A 26,706-nucleotide genomic window follows, 5' to 3' on the forward strand; every position below is an offset into this window, starting at 1 on the left:
AGCTTCTACTCACATAATTACCCATCTCCCCCAGACTTAGGTAGTCACTAGTGTAGTTTCTCTTTATCTTTGCATATTCTGGGCACTTTAGATGAACGAACTCATATGAACACATGGCTTTCAGTGGCTTGCTTCTTAGTGAAGTGCTTCTAAGGACCACCATGCTGTAACACAAGTCAAAACTTCCTTTTTATTGTTTTATAATAGTCCATTGTGTGGGTGTACCACAAGCTTTTCCTTCTTCCTTCCTTCCTTCCTTCCTTCCTTCCTTCCTTCCTTCCTTCCTTCTTTCTTATCCCTCCTTCCTTCCTTTCTTTTCTTTTCTTTCTCTTTTTGTTCTTTCTGCCATTCCTCAGTGAAGAAATATATGGGGTTTAGGAACTTTTAAAGATGCTGCTGTTATGAATAACTGCACATTTTTTGCATGGATTCGGTTTTTGTTTCTCTTACGAATGGTATAGGAAGGTACTTCTCCATTGTGTGGTAGGCATGTGTTTGACATTTTGAAGAAATGGTAACCTGTTTTCCAGAGAGCAATGTCTACACTGACAAATGCCAAAGTCAACCCTTCAGAATCCTAAACTCATTCAGAACTCAGAACTCATTTAGGAGAGGAAGGAAACCAGAGGAGCTGCTGACTGTCTGTCAGAGCGCTTGCTTTGCACCTCACTCTGCTCCTGTCTGCATTCAGCAGCGATGCTAGAGCCATGACCACCAGAAGGTCTGTAACCACAGTGTTGGTATAAACCAGTGGCTGACAAGCCTCCGTGGAGGGCTGCTGGCTTCAGAAGGCTGGCCACTGGAACCTACTCATGAGAGCCGTGAAAGAGTCCACTCCTAGGACCGAGCTGGGACGTCCACCTCTAGTGTGTTCTTCAGAGCCAGCCCCTGGTTTAGCACCAGAGTTGTCTGAGGGATGAGAGCAGTTGGAACCTTCTTCGGTGCCAGGCACTTTGAGATAAGTGCATTTGATGAGAAGTGGAGAGTTAAGACATACGTGACTGAGGGTCTGTAGCGTCTGCTACCCCTTCCGTGCTGTGCTACGCCTCAGAGGCAGTCCATGGTTCTTCACCTCTTGCCTTGGCCTCGTAAGGGCTGTGAATTAGGTATTCACCAGTGTAGTCAGACAGACGGACACATAGACACAGACAGACACATAGACACAGACACAGACAGACAGACACAGACACAGACAGACACACAGACAGAATCTTAAAGGGGAATGACAGGAAGAGTGAGAGAGGCAGGGGAGGAGAAAAGAGGAAGGGAAGAGAGAGGGAGAGGGAGAAGGAGAGGGAGAGGGAGAGGGAGAGGGAGAGGGAGAGGGAGAGGGAGAGGGAGAGGGAGAGGGAGAGGGAGAGGGAGAGAGGCTATCATGAAGAAAGCTGGAGCTTGGCAGTAACTCAACAAGTAGCCTAAACCTCATCTGTTGTGACCTAGACCGGAAAGTGTGAGAGTGTGAGGAGGTGCAGTTTTGTAAGTCTGAGATAGATAATTCTCAATACCCACCTCCCCACACTTGCCCACCCCATGTTGGCAACAATGTAATCTCCCACCCCATGTTTGCAGCAATGCGTGTCTTTGTTAGAGAAAACCAGTGTCTCCAGTTGTGCTTAGTGGCATTTCTACTGATTGGTAATGAGGCCAGCTATTGCGAATCCCTGCCAATGTGAAATGGATTAGACAGGGGTTGTAAGCACAATGGTAGTCTCCATTTTTGAGCACTTATTATGGCTAGGTTTGTGCGAGCCATTCATTATCTCCACAGGGGTGGGGGGTGGGGGCTGGCAAAACCAATAGAACACTGGATTGGATGACCTCTGTGTGACCTTCACCCCAGGACTAAGTCAGAAGTAGCATTAGGCAGTGTCTGGCATACATATGTCTGTTGGCTCTTAACTCCATCATTACCTTGGAAAAATGCTCTCGGTAGCTCTCAATTTGTAAATCTTGGGATTGGGTGGAAATGGCTCGGCCAACAAATGCTCCCTTTCCCTGCTCTTCTCCCACATCCTGGAGAGTGTATCAGGAACCATCTGAACTCTTAGCTACTTCCTTGTAGAACCCTGGAAGAACACAGTCCTTTCTCCGAGTCTTCAACACAAACAGAACAAAAGAACCCATCTGAAAACACTTGAGAAAGGGCCACCTCCCTAGACGGTCTTGTGGCTTCTCGGTACACTCGAGAGCTGCCCTGTGATTAGATAAAACAATGGCCGTCTGCATCACCCTTGGCGATCGCTTTGCTTATCTTGGAACTTCAGAGGTCTTTCGCCAAAATACACTTGGTATCACTTGCAAACCTAGGCTACGAACGTGAATTTAACAAAATGGTTATTTTCCGGTTTGATTGTGGGGTGCTTTTTTAAAAGGTACTGTTTTATATGTTCATTTCTGAGCTCCTGCCACATTTTTATTCCCTTCAGTCCCCCCCGCTCCCGCCCAATTAAATAACTGGAAAGATGTGTGAAACCATTAGCTGCAGACTAAACAGAACAGAAAGGTGATATTTAGATTAATATATTTTTAATGGACATTTTTTTGGGGGGGAGGGCTGCAGGCACGGGAACAAAATTAAAATTGCTATATGGTTGCCACACTTCAGAAAAAGAGTCAAGTTTAATGATAAATCTGGCCTTAGAGAGCCAGCCAGAATGGATAGGGTCTGAATAGGATTTAAAAATCCAACTGTGTGCAGAAATTAGAGTTTTGCCCTGAATCATATGGAATTACAGTGCTGGGTGCGTGTGCCATGCCTACACAATAAAGCCCAGAGGAAGCAGCTATTTCTGTTGGTTTTATTAAACCAACCAAGCAATTTAATTCTTTTGTTCAGGAGAGTTCTACTTCATTGATTAACAAAAGCAGGGATATAATTTTTTCAGCCTTTTTGAAAAGCCTGAAATGTCAAGCCTTTTAAAGCAGATTATTGTGCCTCTGTGCAGTGAATACAGCCAGAGTAACCTTTTGTCTACAATTAAATATTCTAGCATAAATATAAAAGAAAATCAGAGATGGGAAAGATTGACTCACAAGAGATTGGAGAGGTAGATCCCCACACTGATAGCGAGGCAGCTTGCTTCTAATTAAATATGCGGCTGACTCTCCATGCATTTGCTCTCAGCCGCACAGAGGAGAAGCGGCTGAGGAGAGGAAGGAAGGAGTCTATCACATCATCTCTCTGTCCACAGGCTTTCCTTGGGGCTTATGAAGGTATTTTAGAATTTTTATATTGGCATTTTTCAGGGGAGATAAAGGTGAACCCTCAAGGGCAGCCAGACCTCAGTCTTGAAAGTTTAGGCTTGCTTGTTGTACGCCAGCCTGAGTTTCAGAGCTCGCTTCCTAGTCAGAGACCAAGGTTGATAGTGACGACTTTTGTTTTGAGGGTTGAAGCCGTCCAGTTAGGCTGCGGCGTGGAGTGACCTTTCTGTTATTTGGAATTGGGGCTACTTATTGATTCTCCTCTTCTTTAGCCTACCGCATGCTAAAGTCTTTAATGCATATTTCGGTATTTGTACCTTAAGTGTATGAACCCAGAAAGCCAAATTCCAGTATCCTTTAGCTGTTCCTAGCAGAATGCATTTTTGAAAATGATAAGGTTTGCAGTTGGACTCTTGGATTTATTGATATTCATAAGCCTTTCATCTCCATGCACACTCACGCATCTTCAGAGAAGTACTTAAACATGGCACTCAGAAAACGCTGATGGCATGAAATGCGGCTGATCCTCTTAGGGTCTGCTGCTTACACAGAAAAACTGGAAAATAATAGGAGCCGAGATCTCGACTCCGTAACTTTGCCTTTCCATTCCAGGTCTTGACATCACGGAGAGGAGTGCGATCCCTCTGAGGGCTGTTGCCTGTTGCGTGTCTTATATGCACGTAGAACCTTTCCCGTTTGTAGGTGAAATTTATGTTCGGTTGTGAAAATACTTGATTGCAGATGGGTTTGAAACAACATCGGAATTCAGTTGGCTTTTCCTTTGTGTATTGACTGTACTAAGTGTTCCCTGGGTTGTGATTTTTGAATACAATCAGACACCTGGTGCCTTTTGGAAGCGTGCCACTGAGAAAGGCTCCATATTTGTAAATTAATAGTTTGTACTACTCAAAAAACTGGTTGGGGCAATAATTGAATGTTAGGAATAGAGCTTAAATTTTTTCCACCTTGTAAGGTTTCCCCTCTTTTAATAAGCAGATTTCTCAAGTAACAGGCTCCGCTGAAGGGAGGCAAACTCTCAATGAATCTTACTGTGCTATTTGCCTTCCCTCTGATTAGTATAAAGAGTGTGTTCAACGCAGTGTTTAACGAGGACTGTTTAAGCCAGGGTTCAAACTTAGCCTTCTGTAGGATAGAAGGAAATGTCTTTGCTTGACAATACTAAATTATCAGACTCTATGAAGAAAGCATCAAGCCACATTAGAAATTATGAATTTTTAAATGAAAGGAATACATTTTGATGATCTATAACTTAGAAATGTGACAGGCTGGTTTACAAAGACATTTCATGAGGGTAGCAGTCCTTGTAACAATTTGCCTTTTCTGAGTGTGGTCTACGATGGCCATTGAGGCTTTGTGTGTTTGGAGTGGATCTGTCTACCTGGGATCAAGCTCAGGGAGAGATGTAAATGTGTAATATGTATCTGTCTCGTATGCCTGTGTGAAATGTAACTTATATCTCATTGCCTATATAATATAAGCACATCAGTTGTTTTTGTGGGAATTAAGCATGCTGGTGTCTCTGGGCAGAAGGTTGTTTTATATAAAAGGTATTTTTCCCTGGGTGAGAGATACTATAGTAATCAGGTTCTAATTCCCCGGCCAGAAATAAATAGTAATAGCAAGCGAATCAAACCAAACAAACCAAGAAGTAAAGAGCATCAACAGCTAGCTCCTTTAAAATGATGACACTGACCTTCAAACTCCACTGACAATTGCTGGGGTTTCATACTTGAACGCTTCCTTCTTTTCCCCCTCAAATGTGCACGTGTCTTTGATATATATTTCTATCGTAAGTTATTTAGCATGCAACCGGCCGTGTCTGTTCTTTAGAAGGAGTGTATTCATGCTCTGGTGAGAGGACGGAGAGACTGTTGAGGTATTTCTGAAGTTCTCTGCCTCCAAGGAAAGGTGATTTGCTTATGCAAATTTAAGACGACTGCTCTGCTCAGCACATGCTTTTTCCTGCTCCGCTCTCGCCTTTCACAGTTTTGCATTTGGTTAACACAAAAGAAGAGATGACTTGGAATATGTTATTTTCAGCAAATCTGAAATCAAACCGAGGCTCTGGTCACTTTGGCTTTATTTATTGTTTTCTCTAAGGCACACCGGTGATCTATAACATTTATGCTTAAAAGAAAAAGTTGCATATTGATTACTTCAAAATGCCTAGAAACTTTTCTCATCAGACATCTGGGTTAAGACAGTGAGTCCCACGGATTCAGTGCGATGCTCCGAGGGAATATTCTAATAATAGAGGAAAGCCCACCGGAAGCACCATGGACACGAACATGCTTTCAGTTCCTTATCAATGTGTGGTATTAACACCACTTTTATTTTATCATTATTTTCCTAAAAAAGAATAAAAACCACCTCTTATTATAATATTTGGCTTCTTTTAAAAGGGATATTGTAATTCGTGGGGTTGAATTTTGAACATTTGGCAATAAACTGCCAAACACTGGACTGAAATGGCTGTAGGGGAGTCAAATTAATTATAAACGACAGCTGTTGTCCATTCTACATTTAATTTTAACGACCAATTTAAAATTATGATTTGAATTATATTTGTATTTACAAACAAGGTTTGATTACATGACGGACGAACGACTCAGGTTTTTAAATTACGGGATGGAGAACAGGAGAAGTGGGCTGAATCCCAGCACAGAGCACACTGCCGTTGGCTCCTTGGTGTGGTGACCCGAAGTGATTTTATTAGGCATACAGAAAGTCCTCAGACTGCAGGGATGTCCAGCGTATGAGGAGTAGGGAGATGATGGGGAGAACGGGGCGCGTCGTTTTCTGCTGTCAGGAACTGCGCTGACTGCACAGGGCAAGTTCAGCTGAACTGCGGCTGAGTAGATCAGCGGGGACCCTGGCGCACAGGCAAGCAGGGCAGATCCTTATTGTACTTTTCTTGCTTCAAAAACCATTCCGTTATCTCCTTTTCCCTCAGCGTCACCATTTTCCTTCATCTTGAATACTCGGAGTGTCGCATCAAAAAAAAAATTTAAATCTGTAGATTTTAAGAACGGCATTAACATTTCCTATGGATTAAATTCGCTAAACAGATAAATATCTAGGACCTTGCTTTGGGTGCTGAGAACACATGATCTCCACATTGGCGGTCCGTGCCGCTGCTTTCTCCCTGCTTCTGCGAGCTCTCAGGGAGGAGCTGGAGGCTTGGGCTTGGGCGATGGGTTTGGAAGCCAGTGCTGAGTGTCCTTCTAATGAGTTACTATCTTGACAAGGGACCAGATGTGGCTGGGCTATAGTGGGCAGAAAAGCTCAAAATAACCTCTACAGTCCGTGACTCACCAGTGTGTATGTCCCTAAGCAATGTTTTTACCCAGATGGTGCTTAAAAAGACTGATAATATTTTGCCTCCTCTGGAATCATGATGGTCAACTGTGGATTCTCAAGCAAGCAGCTCAGACTGATCAAAACCACAAGCCATTCAGGACCTGCAGTGCCAGGGAGCAGAAGTTAGGGTTTCCCTCAGGACTCAGTAGAACTGTGGGAGTTGATCGTTTAATATTGGTGTCTGCAGAATGGATCTAGGTAGGGAATGCAAAGGCAAGCATTTGGCAATTGTTCCTTGGCGTCACTGTGGACTTTTCTATGCAGATGAGCTACTGTGCTTTTCTGTGTTTGTCCAAAGATAATGAATAAAGTATTAGTCTCACTTCCTAGTCTGAGTGCTACAGGGGCAGGGCCACATATACTCACAGCCCGCAGACCTGTTAGGATTGGGAGGTCATGTTCTCTGGCTTCTGTTCCCATGCTGTGTCTTTATGGTATTAGGAGAAGTGATTATTTTCTGTGTGTTTGATGGATGTATTTTAGCTCATATCATGGCTTTGGGGAGACAGTTATGGCGGGAGGCTCGGAGTTAGGGTTTGGAGTTCATGAGGCTATGCCTCACTGTGGGGAAGGAAAGAGAGGCCCCTGGTGTTTGCTTTGGAAAACAGGAAGAAAGGGAATTTATGTGGATAAGTAAAAGAGAAAATACCTTTTCAGGAGGTTTCTGACATACAGAGGGGAAAGACTTTCTACATCCCTGAAGGTGACCACCCTGTAGTCAGACTCACGGTGAAGGCTCACCTGTACAATGCTCAGAAGTCCAGTGTATTCTATTTCATTTTAAGTTTAATTGCCAAGTAGATTATACTCTTCAAATTATAAAACTCTTTATCCTTCAAAGTGCTGGGGGCCATTAAAGAAATACTGACTAGGGTAAATTAATTAATTGCCTTAATTAACCCTGTGATGATTCAGGGCTGTTTCCTAGTTTCCAAGTACATTTATATGTGTTAATACATCTTATCCTTGGGTGATGTGTGTTGTGCATGGTGTATGTACTTTTAGTCTTCTTGCACACATGTATGCCTTGAGGCCAGAGGTCAACATCATTTGTCTTCCTCAATCACTCTTCATCTTGATTTTGAGACAGAGTCTCTCACTGAATCTGGAGCTCATAGGTTCTGCTAGTCTGACTGGCCAATGAGCTTCAAGAATCCAACCAAGATGGGGTTACAGGTATACACAAGCACATCTGGCGCTCATGCGGGTGCTGAGATCTCCACTCAGGCCCTCCTGCTCAAGGGGCAGCCATTTTACTCCCCAAACCCTATATAAAAAATATTTTCTTCTCCTTTGTGTAAACGGCGGCCTCACATGTCTACTCCTCAGCACCTTGTTTTCTCAAGGAATAAATGAAACTGTTCTTCTTCATAAGAATTGGTAAATACATTAAAAGAACTCACTGTTCTGTGTTTTTGGATTTCACTGAGGATGCTCCACAAGTCACAGAAGCAGTTTCTGTCGGATGCTTAGGTGGCCTCCGATCTTGCCCCTTATTTAGAGATGTCAGCACGCTCTCGCAGGGCTAGTCAGAATGTGGAACGTCGCAGCCCCTGTGGGAAGCTGGCGATTCCCGAAAGTCAGCGAGTTACCGTGTGACCCAGCGGTTTCATCTGTAGACATGTAACTAACCGAAAGGCTTTATGGGAGGTCACAGGCTTCATGGCGTGTGTGTGCTGGTGTTCACAGCAGCGTTATAGACAGCATCCCAAATGAATCGATAACATGTTACTCGGCCCTAGATAGGAAGCGGATGTGAACATATTCCAGTCTGCATGAACCATGAAGGGGTATTAAGTGTTGTAAGCTGGACAAAGGAGCAAATGCTTATGGTGTAATAACCGCACGAGGCACAAGCTAAATGTGGCATATGCCTGTAAATCCAGCATTCAGAAGGCAGAGGCACAAAGAGCGCCCCAAGTTCAAAACCAGCCTCTGCTGCAGAACAAGTTCCAGCCCAGGCAGGGCTACACTTGAGACCCTGTCTGAAAACAGCAACAAAATTTTATGAAGTTTTAAGGAAAGCAAATATGCTGTCCACAGGGATGGGGGAATAATGGCTGCCAGGGGCTGCCCAGGAAACCAGAGGTCCTCTGTTTGATGAGGGCAGAATTCTTCTCGGAGAAGATGAAAAAAAATTGAGGAAGTTAGTGTTGAAGGCCATGTTGTAATAGGAATGCAATTATTGACACCACTTGAACACCTAAAAATACCATCACTGGGGCTGGAGAGATGATTGGACAGCTAAGAGCACGCACTGCTCTGCGGAGGGCCAGCTTCCAGCTTCCAGCACCTGTGCCAGGCAGGTCACAACCACCAGCACCTCCAGATCTAGGGACTGATCCCCCTCTTCTGGACCCCATGGGCACCTGCATATGTGTGCACAATCACACACACAGTAAAATAAGTATATTTTAAAAGGTCAACATTGCAAATTTCATGTTTTTAGCAGTTAAAAAATTACCCAATAAGCAGGGCAGACAGAACTTTGTACATTAATGACTTTTTAAAAAGGCACCTATCTGTCTGTCTATCTATCTATCTATCTTCCCCATTTCTTCCTTCCTTTTTTCCTTCCTTCCTCTCTATGCATGTATGTATCTGTCTGTCTATCTATCTTTCTATATATATATGCATGTATGTATCCATCGTTCTATGTATGTATGTCTTTCTTTTTTCCTTCTCTTTCTCTTTTTCTTTCTTCTTTCTATGTATGTGTCTATCTTTCTATGTATGTATGTATGTATGTATGTATGTATGTTTCTGTGTATGTATGCATGTATCGTCTATCTAATCTATCTATGTTTATATGTATGCACATATACTATACATGATATGTACAATCAGAGGACAATTGGCAAGAAGCAGTTGTCTCTTTTCAGCCTGTGGGTTCTGGAGAATCTAACTCAGGGCCTCAGGCTTAGTAGCTGGCATCTTCATTCTCTGAGTGATCTTTTTAGCCCAACACCCATGACTTTGTGTCCATAGGCACCATCATTTTCTCTCTCTGTGTAGGGTGTGTGTGTAGGTGGGTGGGATTTGAATCCTTTTGTATTCGTTAATAGCCTGGAACTTGCTATGTAGACCGGGATTGCTTCAAACTCAGAGATTTACATGGCTGTCTCTGGAGTCCGAGGAGCAAAGGGGTGTGCCCAGGGTTCATCTTCTTGATGGATTCTTGCCTGCTCAGATATGTTGATCTGTGCTTACCTGCCTCTTACAGCCTCGCGCTGTACTGAGTCAGGCTTCAGTTGCCCTTTTTACTACTTGAAGGACTTTGCACCTGCAAGGGTTCCCTGGGGGAGATGGAGCTGGGATCCAGGTGGTTTGAAAGTCTGTCAATGGAGAGAGGCACCTCCAAGCTTTGAGCCATGTGCCGATAGAAGCTACCTCCTTCCCTCCACCCATCCTCTCTCCACGCACCCTCTCTCCCTGCCACCCTTCCTCTTGTTCTTCCTCTTCCCCTTCCCTCTTCTCCCTTCCCAACTCTTTCTCCCTTCCCAACTCTTTCTCCCCCTTCTATACTCCTTCTCCACTCCTCTCCCCCATTTTACTTCTCTTCCCATCTCCTTTTTGGTTTTATTGAGACAAGTTCAGACTGTGCAGCCTACGCTGGTGTGGAATATACTGTGTAGCTGGGCTTGACCTTGAGCTTGCCTTGCTCTGGCCTCTGCCTCCTGATGCTGAGACCTCAGATCTGTGCTGAGTGCTAGCTGTATTTGATATTAACTGACCGCATGACCCATCAGGTGGTGACTAGTAAACAGCCTCAGCTGGAGACGGGCTGCAGAGACGAATGGGGCACCGCTTCACACTCTGTGGTCTGCAATTTGATGGAATTTCGACTTCATTCCTGATTATTAATTAACCCAAAAGTTCGAAATGTGAGGGGGAGTTACTCCAGTGAGTGAGTGATGGCAATGCAGGGTAAATATGGCAAGTTGGGGTTGCCAGAGGAACACAGAATGGGGTGTCCCTTTGTTGTCAGTGAAGAGGGCCAAAAAGGCTTTCCGGAGAGGGTCGGGAGAATTGAGTTCTTCCCAACAGACAGGGTCAGGCAGAGATATTCTGGAGTTGGTTTGCTGTGGAATCTCTCTTGACCCAGGGGCTTGGGAAAGATGATCAAGGTCAATGATAGGTTTTAACACCAGGGCTGACCTGGACTGTACAAACATAACTTTCATTTGCCTTCTTTCTCTCCATTTCTCTAATGCCTCCCCTTCCTTATCCCTTCTTCAAACTCTCCTGAAATCCTCTCCATATCCCCCCACCTTCCTCAAATACCTTTCTTATTGCTTCCCCCACTTCCTTGTAGATCATCTCTCTCCTGTGGCCAGGTGTGGCAGGGTATTTTATGTTGAATATTTGTTACAATATGCTGAACCTGTGAGGATGAGTGGGAATAGGCCATTCAGATCAGTGTTTTCTAAATGTGACAGGCTGCCTCCAGGTAACCACAAGCTCTCTGGTGTGGCTGGCCATCTCTAGTCTGAGGTTTGCTCATGTGTGTGCCCACAGCTATTTGCAGTGTTCAGGGATAGGCAAGAGGGAAGAGAGGAAAGAGAAAAGAGAAAAGAAAGGAGGGAGGAAAAGAGAAAGACAGGGGGATATTATTTATGGAGCACCTTCCTTGGGTAAGCGCTTTACAGCTACCATCTGCTAACTTTTCCCAAAACTGCCCTGTGGGGGTTTGGATTGAAATGACCTCCTGTAGACTCCTGTGTTTGAATGCTTGGCCCAGGGAGCGCCATTATTAGGAGGCATGACCTTGTTGGAGTAGGTGTGGCTTTGTTGGAGGAAGTACATCAATCACTGTGGGGTGGGCTTGGAGGTCCCATGTGCTCCAGCTCTTACTAGTGCGGGACGAGGTTGCTTTTGATGCCTGTGGATCCAGTAGAACTCTCAACTCCTTCTCCAGCACCATGTCTGCTTGTATGCTGCCATGCTTCCTGTCATGATGAGAATGGAATAAACCTCTGAACCTGTAAGCCAGCCCCCAACTAAATGTTTTTTTTTATATGAGTTCCCATGGTCTCTTAATAGAAATAGAACCAAGGGCATGTCAGGGCAAGTAACATGTGGGCACTTTCCTGAACTGATCCCATAGCTATGTGGTAGTCGAAGCCTGAGATGGCATAGCTCAGTCCCATCTCTGTTTATCTGGCCTACAGGTGAGAGCCTCTAAATGGTACATTGCAATGGTAATGGAGGTAATGAGGTGTTCACCAGATACATCCCCAGGGCTGTTTGGAAACTATGGCACAGAATGAAAGACAGCTTACAGACAGGTGCATGTGGCAGTTGGTTTTCAGGGCCGGGCTGTGGGAAGAAGCCCTCAGTGTGCTTTAGATCAGGCAACCTGAACTTGCCCGTGGAAGATTCTCTGTGACTGACAGCAAACACACAGCACAGAATGACCAGCGCTCACTATTCATCCACATCTCTAGGTTTCACAATGAGCATTTACTTTAATACTCTTAACAAAAAAACCTGCTAATTATCTGAGAGAGAGAGAGAGAGAGAGAGAGAGAGAGAGAGAGAGAGAGAGATCTCAGTGAAGGGCTAGGCTAGCCTTGCAAGCATGAACTGAGTTTATCCCCAGAAGCCGTATTTGTGAAAAAGTTGGGCCTGTGATAATATGTCCTTGTAATCCCATCACCAGGGAGGCAGAAACAGAATCCCACAGACTTGCTGACTGGCCAGCCAGCCTAGCCAAATCCGTGAGCTCAAAGCCATTGAGAGACTCTGTCTCAAAAAAGGTGGACCTTACCTGAGGGATGGCAGCCAGCTTTGACCTCTGACCTCCATGCATACCCACATATGCACGCAAACAACAACAACAAAAACAACAACAACAATCACATGACTTACGATTGCTTAAGTATGGCAAGGTGTCATCCATTTCCTATCTACTGAAAGCCTCCACGGGAGTATGGCATTATTTTCTACAGTCCCAAGGACCTGACCATTCAGCATCTCAGCACCTTTCACTTAGAGAGCATCTGGTGACAGAACCCACAAGGTTCAGAATGTTCAAGCCATGATCACGTAAAACACTTATTCTGACACCCAGGTCTAGGCTGGATAGGACCTGTCAAGGTAGGCAATTCAACATGGTGATGGGACCTCTTCAGAGCCAACTGCACTGGATGTAGAGTCATCCAGGCAATATGCCTGGGTCTGTGTGGGGAAGCCCCGGGAGAGGTTTCACTGAGGCCAAGATCTACTTTGAATATAGACTGCACCATTCCGTGACCTTAGGTCCTGGCTTGCATAAAAAGGAGAAATAAGCCAGCAGCAACATTCATCTGCCTTTCTGCTTCCAGAGCTGAGATACAAATGGTTACCATGCCTTCCTATTGCAACATTCTTAAGCCATGGCCTTCTTTAAGCTGTATTTTGTCAAATATTTGTCACAGCGATGAGATGTCACCGATAGGATGACCAGTATGGCTGCCTTTTGTGACTGCCTTAGTTAGGGTCATGTCTCTGTGTGCCCCAGCTTCTGTGAATTCTATTGGGAGCAACACAGTATCCCGTGCTGCTAAGGGGCCTGTGTTGCCTGACTTGAGTCTCTGCAGGGCTCCCTGTGGCTTCTCTGCATGGTCTTTTCTCTGATGTCAACATGGCTGCAGAATTCCCTTATGTGAAACCAGAATGTTAGCTTTGTCATCGAGGACTTGTGCACATCCTCCTGCCTGCCTTGTGGTTCTATCCTGTCCCCTGAATCCTTGGCCTCCCATGACACTCCTGCCCCAAACATTCACCTACCCCAAGCTAGCCTGCTAAAGCATTCTCCAGCAAAGGCAATTCTCTCACCAGAACGGATTCTTATACTAGCTACTAAGGGAATAAAGTGTTCTTCTAACAACCCCCTAATAATAAAGCAACAGAGGTTGAGAGTGATTTATTTTCTTTTAAAAAAATAAATTAGAACAGGCTCAAGGTTATCTTGGTAATAATAGCCCTGTCTCTCTCCCTTGCATTCCAATATGCTGTTGAATGGGAGTGGAAGCAGAGACCTTACAGCTTGCTCAAAAGGAACCGGGCACGGGTGCTATCTGCGCGTTGCAGAGGACAAAAGAGCTCCCGCTACCCTGCCTGATTCCTGACAGTAGTTATCTGGCATCTGTGTCTACATTCCCATAGTCAGATTTTCAACCGCCCAGCAAGCACACGGTGCTTTGGGCAATACTGACAATTCACAAAAGTATTCTTTGTACAGAACTGACATCAGCTTTCTCCAGACTGTGTCTTTGTGTTCTAACTCTATTTACATGAGTTCAGACCTGGCTAATTTCATTTGAGTTATAGCCTTGTAAACTATCCATCTTAAACAGAGATCTGATAAAACACTTTCTCGATTGAAATTTTCACTGGCTCCCTGCTGCCCAGAGGAGAGACTCTTCCAGTGTCCTCCATCAGTTTGTTCAAACGCTGCTTTAAGCTTTCCCTTTTCCTGTCCTAGAAACGTGTATTCCACTCTATTTTTCTTCATCCTTCTATTTGTGATTTCCCTCATCCAGATATCAGCCAAGCCTAGCCCTGCTTAGCTTCCCAAATCAGAGCAGGCCAGGCCCCATCAAGGGGTGCCCATGGCTTTCTAGCCAGTCCAACTCCACGAGTACACATGTTTTATTTATTTACTTCTAATGATCTTTAGCCTTTAATCTTTATTTAACATCTATTGCCTCTGGGACTTATAGGACCTTTGAGATCTCTTATCTTCCTGTTTCCACTAGTCCTGTTGCCATATGGACCTTGAACATTTGAACTATGGGCAGCCAGGTTGAAGCATTCTGTCACCATGAATTAGAAACTGGTTTAAAGGCTTAGTGCAGATTATAAATATCTCATTAGTGGTTTTTAATATTGATTATGTGGTAAAGGGACTAATTTGATTATATTACTTTATCTAGATCATATTGTCAGATTAAGTTTACGTTAAAACCCCCTCAATAGGACTATTATAGAATTAAAATTAAATATGGGCTCACACTATTGGAATGTTATTGGACAGACCTTCTTTAATCCATGACAGGGGCTCAGCTCTAATCACCCTGAATCATCACCACGAGTACTTCCGTTCCTGCTGCTCCCACTGACATGCGCTGGGGCCAGGCACTCAACTTTCCATATTCATTTATAACTTAGCATCTCTGAGTCCATGCCTTTAATCACAGAACTTAGGCAGAAGCAAGCAGTTCTCTGTAAGTTCCAGACTAGTCGGGCATACATAGTGTATTCCATGCCAGAAAGGACTACACAGTGAGACCCTGTCTTGTTCTCCACACACAAATTGAGTGGCTGTACAATACATGCTGCCTTGGTGTTTCTTGTCTATTGCTGTGATAAAATACCATCACTTAAAAGCAACTTGTGGAGGAAAAGGTTTATATTCATCTGACACATCAGGGCAGGAACTCAGGGCAGAAACCTGGAGGCAGGAGCTGATTCAGAGGCCACAGAGGGGTGCTGATTGCTGGATTCCTCTCCATGGCTTGCTCGGCCTGCTTCCTTATAGCACCAGGACCACCTGCCTGATGCTACTCACAATGCACTGGGTACTTCCACATCAATTATCAACCAAGAAAGTGTACCACAGGGATACCCATAGGACAATTCGGTGGGATGATTTTCCCAATTGGTTTTCCCTTTTCCAAAAACTATTCTAGATGGTATTAAATTGACATAAATCTAGCCAGTGTACATGTTAATGAGGTAAAACAGAAAGTGGTTTATCAGGAGAGGTCAGAAATTCAAATGCCTGAAGAATCATGGCGGGAAACACACGGAGTTAACTGGTTTTAACAGACATTGAAGTGCTGAGGACAAGCAAGGGCAGTGGTTCTCAACCCTCTTAATGCTGCGACCCTTTAATACAGTTTCTCATGTGGTGGTTACCCCCAACCATAAAATTATTTTTGCTGCTACTTCATAACTGTAATTTTGCTGTTAGGAATTGTAACATAATCGATGTTGGAGATAGAGGTTTGCCAAAGGGGCGATCGCACAGGTTGAGAACCACTGAGCTGGTGGTTGGGAGTAGGTTTGCAGGGATGATGGCTGCCCAAGGGCCTGATGCTCTTGCTTTGTGTCAGGAGACCAACGACAGAGGAGAAAACCAAGTGTGCTTCTACAGAGCAGCACACTGGGACACACATGGGACTGAGAGTTTCTGCCCCATGAGGCATGAGGAAGTGCTTAGCTCTGACGACCATGCAAAGGTAGCTTGTAATATGTCTGGGCTGTCTCAAAAACTATTAAACTGTCAAGTGTCAGTTGTGAAAGAGTCCAGGCACAGACTAGCTGACAGGCTCCACTGACAACTTTTTTTCATTCTGTAAAGCTTGGAGTTCATGACAGGATCATCTGATGGGAAAATGGCAGTCACCACCACACCACCAACATGGGCATCATTATGTCAACTTGGGGAAGGGGCAGACATCCCCCTGCCTCAGTTGGGTTATTCCTGCAGGGATACAGAAATTGCAGAATTGCAAAAGTACCTGAATTTTCCAGTGAAACTTGACTTTTCTGTGAATTTAACTATTTTTTTTTTAATCTAAAAGGCAAGGCTATGTCATAGAAGAACAAAACAACAGGGGGTATTAGCAGAGGGTGGACCAAGAATGTAGGCAGATGTGTGGGCTTGCAGTGCTCCTAAGTCTCTCCAGAACTGTGCTTTTAAATTTCTCAGTGTACTTCTTCAAGCTTTAGGTTTTTATGGAAAGACTGGAGGGCATGGGAATATAAAAATAAGTTTTTGTTTGTGTTTATCTTGAAAAGATAAACTTTTCAGAAGTGCAAAACATACTCCTGTCAACATACAGGAGATGAAAATGTCTCCTACCCAGGTCTCTATAACTTGGGTATTCTCAGTTAGCCCTTCCTAAGGAGTGTTTTCACACACACAGAGTGATAAGTTCTGTGTAGCCTGCATGTCAGTTAGAAAGTGCTGTTGTAGACGGCCAGTCCACAACCTCGGGAGGACACAGTTCTGCTTTGATGCTTCATTTCCTCAAAATCTAAAATCAATATGCTAACTAATACAAAAGAATTCCAGCTTAGAATTATTAAGATTTATTTCTTCTCATCCAATAATACTCACTAGTCTGTGGTCACAACATCAGAGGTGGTTATGGATGGGTGATTACTCACTGAGCATGAAAACAAACACAGATGTGTAAAAATGCACCCTTCTTTCTTTTTAATTTTTACCCATAAAGCAAGCACCTGATACCAGTGTCTATTTATAAAGTGGCTTTTAAAAGTCACCTGTCAAGGGTATGCCAGCAATAGAGAATTATTAAAAATTCTCAAGTAAACAGAAAAAAAAAAAAAAAGGAACCCTCTCTAAGATGAACCAGATAGTGTGGTGTTGCCTTTTGTCGGGGAAACCATATGATTATTAAGAGTGAAGAACAGTTGTGAAGAACTCTGGAGTGGCTTCAGATTACTTGAGTATTGATAGGTTAGAAATTCCTTCTCCTTTGCAGAAAGCCTTTGCCCCCCTCCCCACTGTGCTTCTGTGCCTTAGTTTTCCTACTTGCAAAACTAACATTCACCTTTATCTCTTACACACACCTAAATGCTAGTGCAGACCACGGTGGCCCTCTGGCGGAGGTCCTCAGAGCTGGGCGTACTTGTGTATGAGAATATGGTGAAATATCAGGGAAGAACAGCCTGGCCTGGCTATCTTTTTTTTTTTTTATAGCATCTTATTGTTCATAAAAATCAAAGAACAGACGTTATTACCCAGTTCTAAGAGCTCATTATTGACATTGGAAATGCTACACTTTGAGTGCCTATGTGCATAAATGGTAAAAAAATGTCGGTGTAGAAATCTCTTCAAGGGAAAACCACACAGAATTCTCCCCAGCAAGAAAGAAAGCCGCACCACTTTCCAGAGTTTCTTCCAGTCCTGTTCCAAATGCATCTGACCCTTATTTAGAATTTCTCTCACAAGGAAGAATATTGTTCCCTTGAAGCTGTCATCTCATTTGAAATGGAGCCCTGAGTCAGAACTTATCTGGAGAAGAACCAGCTATTTGTGAGCATGTTTGGGTCACCCCAAGTTATGTCTTGCCTGGGGGAGGTTCGACTTAATGATGGTGTGAAGATCTCCATCTGAAATTGCACCAAATTTAGAGCTCTGACCTTTGCCCCGGTTAGTAATGTGTGGCGCAATAGGACCTTGTCCTGACAGTGGCCACAGCTCAGTTTGGTGGCAGATAGAGGAGAAATCAGCATTCCTATTGCTAAACTATCATCCTGGTGAGGCTATGGGTACTTTACACTGTTTAAGGCAGAGGTCTTAATGAAAAGGAGCTTCTAATGTGATATAGTTCTGGAGAGATGGCACAGCAGTTAAGAGGCTTGCCACTATTCTGGAGGACCCAAGTTCAGTTCCCAGCATCCATGTTAGACCAGTTTAACTCCAACTTCAAGGGATATGACACCCTCTTCTGTATCCATGGATAATTTTTTGTTGTTGTTGGTATTTGAGACAGGGTTTCTCTGTATGGCCCTGAAACCTATTCTGTAGATCAGGCTGGCCCTGAACTCAGAGATTTGCTTGCTTCTGCCACCTGAGGAGTGGGATTAGGGTGTCCACTATTACTGCCCTGCTGATCATAATGTTTTTAAAAATGTATTTAAGTACATTATAGATATGCATAAAATGTTATAATGTTGCATACCCCTTCCTCCAAGATCGAAACATTCTACCCTGCATGGAAGTTCCTTAAGCAAGAAGGTAAACAACTCAAAATAGCTCCCGGAAGTCGCTGAAACTGAGCAGATATCCTAGACCCTTTTCTCTAAAGCTTATACAATAACATACTAGCTGCCTAGACCAAACAGAAACCAGTGGAGCACTTTGAACAGACTCAGACCAGCGGAGCTGCGGGGAGAGAACACTCTCCAACCTGTTGAGCTGCCTTCGGCCTGTCCAGTGTGCTCCAGGTTCCCAGCTTTGTGAGCTGTCACTTGTGCTGGGATGGGATTTAGTAATGCAGCTGTCTTTTGTGTCATCTTTGCTACTGAAAGCAACCCCTTCCCCATACTCCTGTGAGAAATCCCAACCAAAAATCACAGGTACACCAAGTTGGACTGTGGTGTGTTTAGTACTTTACTGTGGGCTCCCTAGTATCTAGGGTGGGTACACATGTGTTGCATCTCCCCAGGAAAAGTCTTGTCATATAATGCATAATAAATCCAATAATTTTGTACAATTAATCTATGCTAATAAAAATAATTCATCATAGAAAGGAAACAAAGGACACTTGTGTGTTCCAGGCTGGCCTTGAACTCCCATACCTGAGAATGACTTTGACCTACTCGTCCTCCTGCCTCCACCCCTGGGTTTATAGAAAAGAGATTTTGTGTTACTGGGATTGAACCTATAGCCCTGTGCACGGTAGGTAAACACTCGTCAAACTGAGCCACATCTCCGACTTCTGCTTTGTTTTAGTTGCTATCCTTTTTAAGGAGCCTATTAATATGAAAACTCTTGGAACAGTGTGGGGAGTTTTTAATGAACTTAGAACATTGGAGTCTTTTAAAAAATGTTTGATTGTTTTGGGTGTTGGTTCTCTTGCAACAGTGGGTTCTTGGGGTTGAACTCAGGTTAGCAGGACTGAACACCAGGTGTGTTACCCCCAAATCATTTCACCTGCCCAAAAGGCTGAACTCTTTCCAGAGACACACTGGGGCATGCATGGTACTGTTATTTTAAGGATGCTTACGACTTCGCAACAAAACCTGAGATTATTCTGGCGTTTCTCAGGTTTGGTCTATGTTCTCCTGACGTATATAGATCTGCTCTTTGGCTCACCATCCCATTGCCAACAGCACCATCCTTGTGGGCGTGGGTTGGATGTGATTCCAGCACACAGTATTTCCTCAAATTTAAAAACCATTGTACCTGGCTTATGCTCTATGATCAACAATAGACAAATGGGTCCTCAAAACTGCAAAGCTTCTGTAAGGCAAAGGACACTATCAATAGGACAAAACTTTAACCATCTGATTGAGAAAAGATCTTTACCAATCCTGCATCTGATAGAGGGCTAATATCCAATATATAAAAAGAACTCAAAAAGTTAGACTCCAGAGAATCAAATAACCCTATTAAGACATGGGGTTCAGAGCTAAACGAATTCTCAGCTGAGGATTGTTTTGGGTGTTGGTTCTCTTGCAACAGTGGGACCTCACACAACTGTAAAACTTCTGTAAGGCAAAGCTCACTGTCACTAGGACAAAAGGGCAACCAATAGATTGGGGAAAGATCTTTACATCTGATAGAGGGCTAATATCCAATATAGACACAGAACTCAAGAAGTTAGACTCCAAGAGCCAAATAAGAATGTATCCTATTAAAAATGGGGTTCAGAGCTAAACAAAGAATTCACAGCTGAGGAATGCCGAATGGCTGAGAAACACCTAAAGAAATGTTCAACATCCTTAGTCATCAGGGAAATGCAAATCAAAACAACCCTGAGATTCCACCTCACAGAATTCAGAATGGCTAAGATCAAAAACTCAGGTGACAACAGATGCTGGAGAAAGAGGAACACTCCTTCATTGTTGGTGGGATTGCAAGCTGGTACAGCCACTCTGGAAATCAGTCTGGTGGTTCCTCAAAAAATTGGACACAGTACTACCTGGGCATATACCCAAGAGATGCTCTAACATATAACAAAGACACAGGCTCCACTATGTTTATAGCAGCCTTATTTATAATAGCCAAAAGCTGGAAAGAACCCAGATGTCCTTCAACAGAGGAATGGATACAGAAAATGTGGTACATCTACACAATGGAATATTACTCAGCTATTAAAAACAATGGTTTCATGAAATTCTTAGGCAAATGGCTAGAACTAGAAAATATCATCCTGAGGAGGTAACCCAATCATAAAAGAACACAGATGGTATGCATTCACTGATAAGTGGGTATTAGCCCAAAAGCTCGGTTTACCCAAGATACAATTTATAGACCACATGAAGCTTAAGAAAAAGGAAAACCAAAGTGTTGATGCTTCAGTCCTCCTTAGAAGGGGAAACAAAATACTCAAATACTCATAGGAGGAAATATGGAGATAAAGTGTGGAGCAGTGACTGAAGGAAAGGCCATCCAGAGACTGCCACACATGATATCCATCCCACATGCAGTCACCAAACCCAGTCACTACTGGGGATGCCAAGAAGTGCATGCTGACAGGAGTCTGATATAACTGTCTCCTGAGAGGCTCTGCCAGAGCCTGGCACATAAAGAGGTGGATGCTTGCAGCTAACCATTGAACTGAGAACGGGGTCCCCAGTGGAGGAGTTAGAGAAAGGACTAAGGAGCTGAAGGGGTTCGCAACCCCATAAGAAGAACAACAATATCAACCAACCAGACACCAAAGAGCTCCCAGGGACTAAACCACCAACCAAAGAGTACACATGGAGTGACTCATGGCTCCAGCAGAGGGTGGCCTCTTTGGGCATCAGTGGAAGGAGAGGCCCTTGGTCCTGTGAAGGCTCAATGCACTAATGTAAGGGAATGCCAGGACAGGAAGGCAGAAGGGATTGGGTGGGTGAGTGGGGAGCACCCTCATAGAAACAAGGTGGGGTGGAGGAGGGGGTTTCCTGGAGGGAAACCGGGAAAGGGGAAAATATTTGAAATGAAAATAAAGAAACTATCCAATGAAAGTAAAGGGAAAATAAAACATTGTACCAATATCATCCTTCCAACAATCAGAAAGTTATCAAAGGTTCGTCACCTTTCCAAGTGGTACCTCTTTGGACTGGGTGTGAGCAGCTTACAGGCCAGCCCTGACTAACAGAAACTGGCCCAGAGCTGTTTGGCTATGCTGCTGTGTTTGATTCTGGCTGTACCACAGGACTATCCTTCAAGCCTGACTCTCACCATCTTCATGTTCCTGCTTTCAAACGATCATCACATCTGGGTCTGTTGACCCTGGACCTTGCTTCATAGAAGGAGTGGGCAGAGAGGATCATGGGACTCTTCCTTGAGTATCCAGGCACCTTCTCCAACTAGCTCTATGCAATTCTGCCCTAACTGCATGTGGTCTTGGGGGAAAGGGTAAGGGAAATAGATGAAGAAGGGAGAGGGGAATGGGCTTCATCTACATATTCTTGGGGAATCTATCTTTCTGGCTGGGTGCAGACATTCCAGAATGGCTGCTTTGAGGTTACCAATGCTCCTGGCCATGTAGAGGGGTGTGGGCATGTAAGAGGGAGGTGGCAGAGGGGTGTGCCATGATGGACACACTGGCTCAGAATGTGCTTTTGATAGTCTCTCATGAATTACTTTATTTTATTACTGTATCTTGATATTAGCTAAGCCAACATGGGACTTTCAATAGTTAGATTTTTTCCCCCTTATCTTTTTTTGTTCTCAGTGATGGTTTTGATTTTTATTATAAAAGCTTGTATGTTTTAGAGTTTTCACTTTGGTTGCTTAGATACAGAGGTTTTTCTTTGATATTTGTCTGAATTAAGCCATATGGAAGGGCTGGAAGGAAGGTTCTGGTATACCTGTCTCACTCTGGAGTCTCCTTCCCCCAGCACTGTAACATGCTCCACTTGACGACTGGATGAAAATCTTGTCTGTATTTGGAGACTTAGGTAGATTGAAAGTTAATACTGAAAAATGTTGTTCTAAGTAATACCTCAGAACTAAAAGGACCAATTCGAGTAGCTGCCCACATCCCTATAGTCTGGGCTTGACTATTTTAATCAGATACATGAAAACATAAAGATTGTGCATATTAATATACCATGTTTGGTTTAGACCAATCCAACATACTTTTCTTCTCCAATATTTATCATTTCCTATGGTGAGACCTTCTCAAGTCCTCTCTGCTGACTCTGAGATGCTGGTAAGAGGCTGCTGTCTGCAGTAGCCCATCTGGATGGTGGCACCCACACCTTCTGACTATACCCCACTTCTGGTGGCACCCCACTCTGAGTGCAATTGCTATCCATTATTCAGCCTTTCCCTGCTTCTTCCCCTCCTCTACCCTCAGCTTCCCTGAACTCAGCTTCCAGAATTCATGGGGTGAGATCATTCGCTGTCACACGTCATTGACTCATCAAATGGGTTGACTCATTTAATACAACAATCTCCATCCCCCACCTATCCTGCTGTAAATGATAGGACTGTGTTCTGTTTACGGCTGAATAGTAGTCAAAGTTTCTTTATTAGTTGGTGGCACTCCTGTGTGACAGCTGAAGGTCTTATTGCAGTGAGCATGAGTGTCTCCTTAGGGAAATGGCAATGCTAGAGTGGGCATACTGTGTGCCATGGTCATCATGGAAGGGAACATAGCAGCAGGCAGGAGACAGGCAGGCCATGGAGCAGTAGCTGAGCGTTCTCATCTGACCCACAGAAGAGGGCAGAGTGAGGTGGGGGGAGGGAGGGAGAGAGGAGACTCTGGCAAAGGCATAGTCTTATAAAACTTCAGAGCCCACCCCTGAGGGCAAACCTCCAGATGGAAGTCAGGAACATTCCTGCATAGCCCTTCTAGAACAAGCCATGCCTCCTAGTACTTCCTAAACAGTCTCTCAGTTGGGAACCAAACATTCAGATACAGGAGCCAATGGGGCCACTCTCATTCAAATCCCCACAGAACACACGGTGCCTTTACTCTTTGCTGTTAACCAAAATGGCTTTCGCTTATTGGGCTCTTTGTGGTTTCATATACATTTTAGAGTTGTTGTAGAATTTCCAGTAGCATTCTGGTAAGATATCCATTAAACCTGTCAACCGCTTGGAGTGTGTGGATGGTTTTAAACAGTACTGATTTTCCCGACTCAAGAGCCTGAGATGCTTTTTCACATCTTTCTTTCCCAATTTCTTTTCACCGAGACTTTTTAGTATCCGTTTTAGAGATCCTTACACTGTTAGTCGAATTCACTGCCAGGCATTTAATTTCTTGGTTGTTAGCTATTGTAAATGGGATTGCCTCCTTGATTTCTATTTCAGGGAATTTTCTACCGGTACATACCACGGTCATTTGCTTTTGCAAGCCGCCTTTCTATCTTACGCTCTTACCGAATTCATTTATTAGTTCTAATAATTTTGGCAGAGTTTTTAAGAGCTTTCAATTTGGAAGATCACAGAATAGTGACAACTAGACTTTCCTTTCAATTTGGAAATCTTTATTTCTTGCTTAATTTCTCTGGCTTGGACTTCTGACAGCATTTCGGATAAACATAGGCGTTTAGGCACCTTGTGTTATTTCCAACTTTCGAAGAGAAATCTTGCACCTTTTCTCATTTGACCCAATTTTAACTTTTAGCTTAGTATAAATGACTTTTATTGGGTTGAAATTCGTCCCTTGTATGCACAATTTGCTCTACATAATTTTATTATTATGCAGAATTGAATTCTATAGCTTTCTTTCTGTATCAATTAAGACGAGCGTGTGGTTCTTTCGGTTGATCTAATCACAGTGCATCAGTTTGTGTATGCTGAACCATCTTTGTGTTTCTGGGATGAATACCATTTGATCACGATGAACAACTTATTATTTATTTGATAGAGCATTAGCAATTGTAACGTCTAGAGATTGCTTAAAGCATATGAGAGGATGTGTGATAATCACAGAGAAACATGCCCATTCATAAAAAGTGACCCGAGCATCCTTGAACTTTGGTTTTCACACAGGACCTGGGGCCTAGTCTATGAACAGTAAAGGAGGGCTGTAGCTGAATTATAAAATCTCTTCAAAACCTAGCTGCCATTATGCATTGATGGTGTGCAAGAAATAAAACTGACATGTCTATTGCCCTAAGAGTGAATAAGCTTTAAAAAAAATGCATGTATGAGTTATCTGGTTTCATGCATGCTTGTGCACTCTGTGCATGGCTGGTGCCAGTGTGGGCAGAAGGGGTTAGATTCCTTGAAGTAGGGTTACAAACACTCATGAGCTAACATGTGGATGCTGCAAACCGAGCCTAGACCCTCTGTAAGCACGGTTACTGCTCGCTTTATCTGCCGCTGGCCTTGGCTGCTGGGACTTTATTGAGCAGTTTTATGTCTATGTTTATCAAAATATTGGCCTGTGGCTTCCTTTTATTGTGTGATAATGGGCTTAAATTTATAAATTCTCTGTCATCAATTTTTATTTACAGGGATTTACTTCCCAGAGACTCTAGATTCAAGGTTTAATTTAATCATTTGTGTTTGTATCTATGTGAATTTATTTATTAAATAGGTAGCACTTTTGTAGTTGATTTACTAGTTTTAAGCGCAGACTCTTTCCTTAAGATAAAAATGTCCAACATTTCTTTGGTCTTATTTTCAGAACCACTTTTCTTAAGCTTCAAATCACGGGTTCCATTGCTCATCTTACCTGAAGCATCAAGAGTACAGCCTGGCCACCCACAAGGGGTATAGTTCATGTCCAAGTTCACTGTAGGCATTCTGCATCCTATGGGACTTTTACAAATGTACAATAAAATATGGGCTGGAGAGATGGTTCAACAGTTAAGAGCACTGGCTGCCCTTCCAGAGGACCCAGGTTCAATTTCTAGCACCCACTTGGTATCTCACAACCATTTGTAACTCCAGATTTAGGGTGCCTGATGTCCTCTTCTGGCCTTTATGAGCACTGCACACACATAATACATGAACACAAATGCAGGCAAAACACACGTAAAGTAAATACATAAAAGAATTTAAAAACCATAATAAGAACTATCTAACGTTCCAGTTCATACATCAGTTTCACTACTCTGAAGGTCCTTCGCTCTTTGCCTGTGTGTAGCTGAGCCCCCATGCTCTGAAGCTGTTGATGCCAGGGATGCCAGGATGTGACTTCCAAAGGAGAGTTTTCCCCTAGTAAGTAGCCCTTTAAATATTGTGCTCAGTAGTGGAAGAAGAGGTCAAACTTGCCTATTGTCCATGAGAAGTTGCAGATTTCTATGAGTTTGAGCCCACCCTGATCTCTGTGTAGTGAGATTCTGCTTCAAAAACCAAACCCAAAAAATAACAAAAAAGACCAAGACAAATAAGCAAAAAGTGTGTTAAAGTCAGCAATATTTATTTTGTTTTTCAGTACTTCTTTGAGAAAAGTGCTAATCATTCTTCACTTCAAGATCCTTAAGACGAGGGAACCCCTTCAGTGGTGAGGGAGAGTACTAAGGAGAAATGAATGCTTCATTATTTATCAGCCCTAGGGGTGGAGCAGGGCACACTTGAGGAATGTGCTGAGACAGACACACCCACAGAAGCCAGGGAGGAGAGAGGGTGAGTGAGAGGCAAGGTGAGCGTTCGCTCATGCTCCTCTTGGTAGTGTCCCATCAGGGAGTTGGGTTAGTGAGGCAAATGAACCAGTGTAAGTTTAGAAGGCCATCTGTGTGTGACTGCTAGATCTACAGGAGCTGTAAAGGCAGGTCAGTGGGTCAAGGATATTATATTTTTCCGTCTTTTGGGAAAGTGGCCATTGGGGGCAGAGGCATGAGGAAGATGTCTGGGAGGACCACACTGATGACTCCCAACCAGAAAGTGTGGAACTAGAAATGGTGTCAAGGGTTGCAAGGCTGGTTTCTCAAATGAGAAAGCCTAGCTTACATTCAGGATGGCTATGGAGGCAACATATAATAGCAAACATTGACAACCCTCTTCAAAAACATTTATTGGCAGTTATGTTTATTCTCCTGTCTGTCTGTCTGTCTGTCTGTCTGTCTGTCTGTCTATCTATCTATCTATCTATCTATCTATCTATCTATCTATCTATCATCTATCTATCTCCCTTCTTCCCTGCCTCCTCCCCCCACTCTGTGCACACACACACGTGTAGAGGTCAGAGTACAGCTTGTCAGAGTTGTTCTCTTCCTCTATCATGTGGGTCCTGGAGGTTGAGCTCAGGTTGCCCGACTCAACAATGAGAGCCTTTACCCACTGTGTCACCTTACTAGACCTCTATAATACATATATGAGGTGGATATAGAATGGTTCAAGAATATAATTTCCTGAGTGGCAAATATAAGTTTTGAATTGCATTTGGATGACAATTACCTCTTAGTAGGCATGCAAAAATATTCAGGTTGTATCCAAGCACTACCATCGCTAGAAGGTTTCTGTGCTAATGGAGCAGGCAGCAAAGA

The 26,706-nt window shown here is 43.6% G+C and overlaps 1 protein-coding gene across 3 annotated transcripts in view; it reads left to right on the forward strand.

The window, feature by feature from the left end:
• The first annotated feature begins 3,128 nt into the window (after nt 1–3,128).
• LOC103691527 (uncharacterized) overlaps nt 3,129–26,706 on the forward strand; it is a 618,188-nt gene continuing 594,610 nt past the window's right edge. For all 3 annotated transcript variants that reach the window (XR_015671560.1, XR_015671553.1, XR_015671550.1), the window contains exon 1: nt 3,129–3,213. The gene's annotated coding sequence lies outside the window, so the exon portion shown is untranslated. The remainder of the gene's footprint in view (nt 3,214–26,706) is intronic.

This window comes from Rattus norvegicus, chromosome 2, assembly GCF_021556685.1.
Source record: "Rattus norvegicus strain SHRSP/BbbUtx chromosome 2, alternate assembly SHRSP_T2T, whole genome shotgun sequence".
Classification (NCBI taxonomy): Eukaryota; Metazoa; Chordata; class Mammalia; order Rodentia; family Muridae; genus Rattus; species Rattus norvegicus.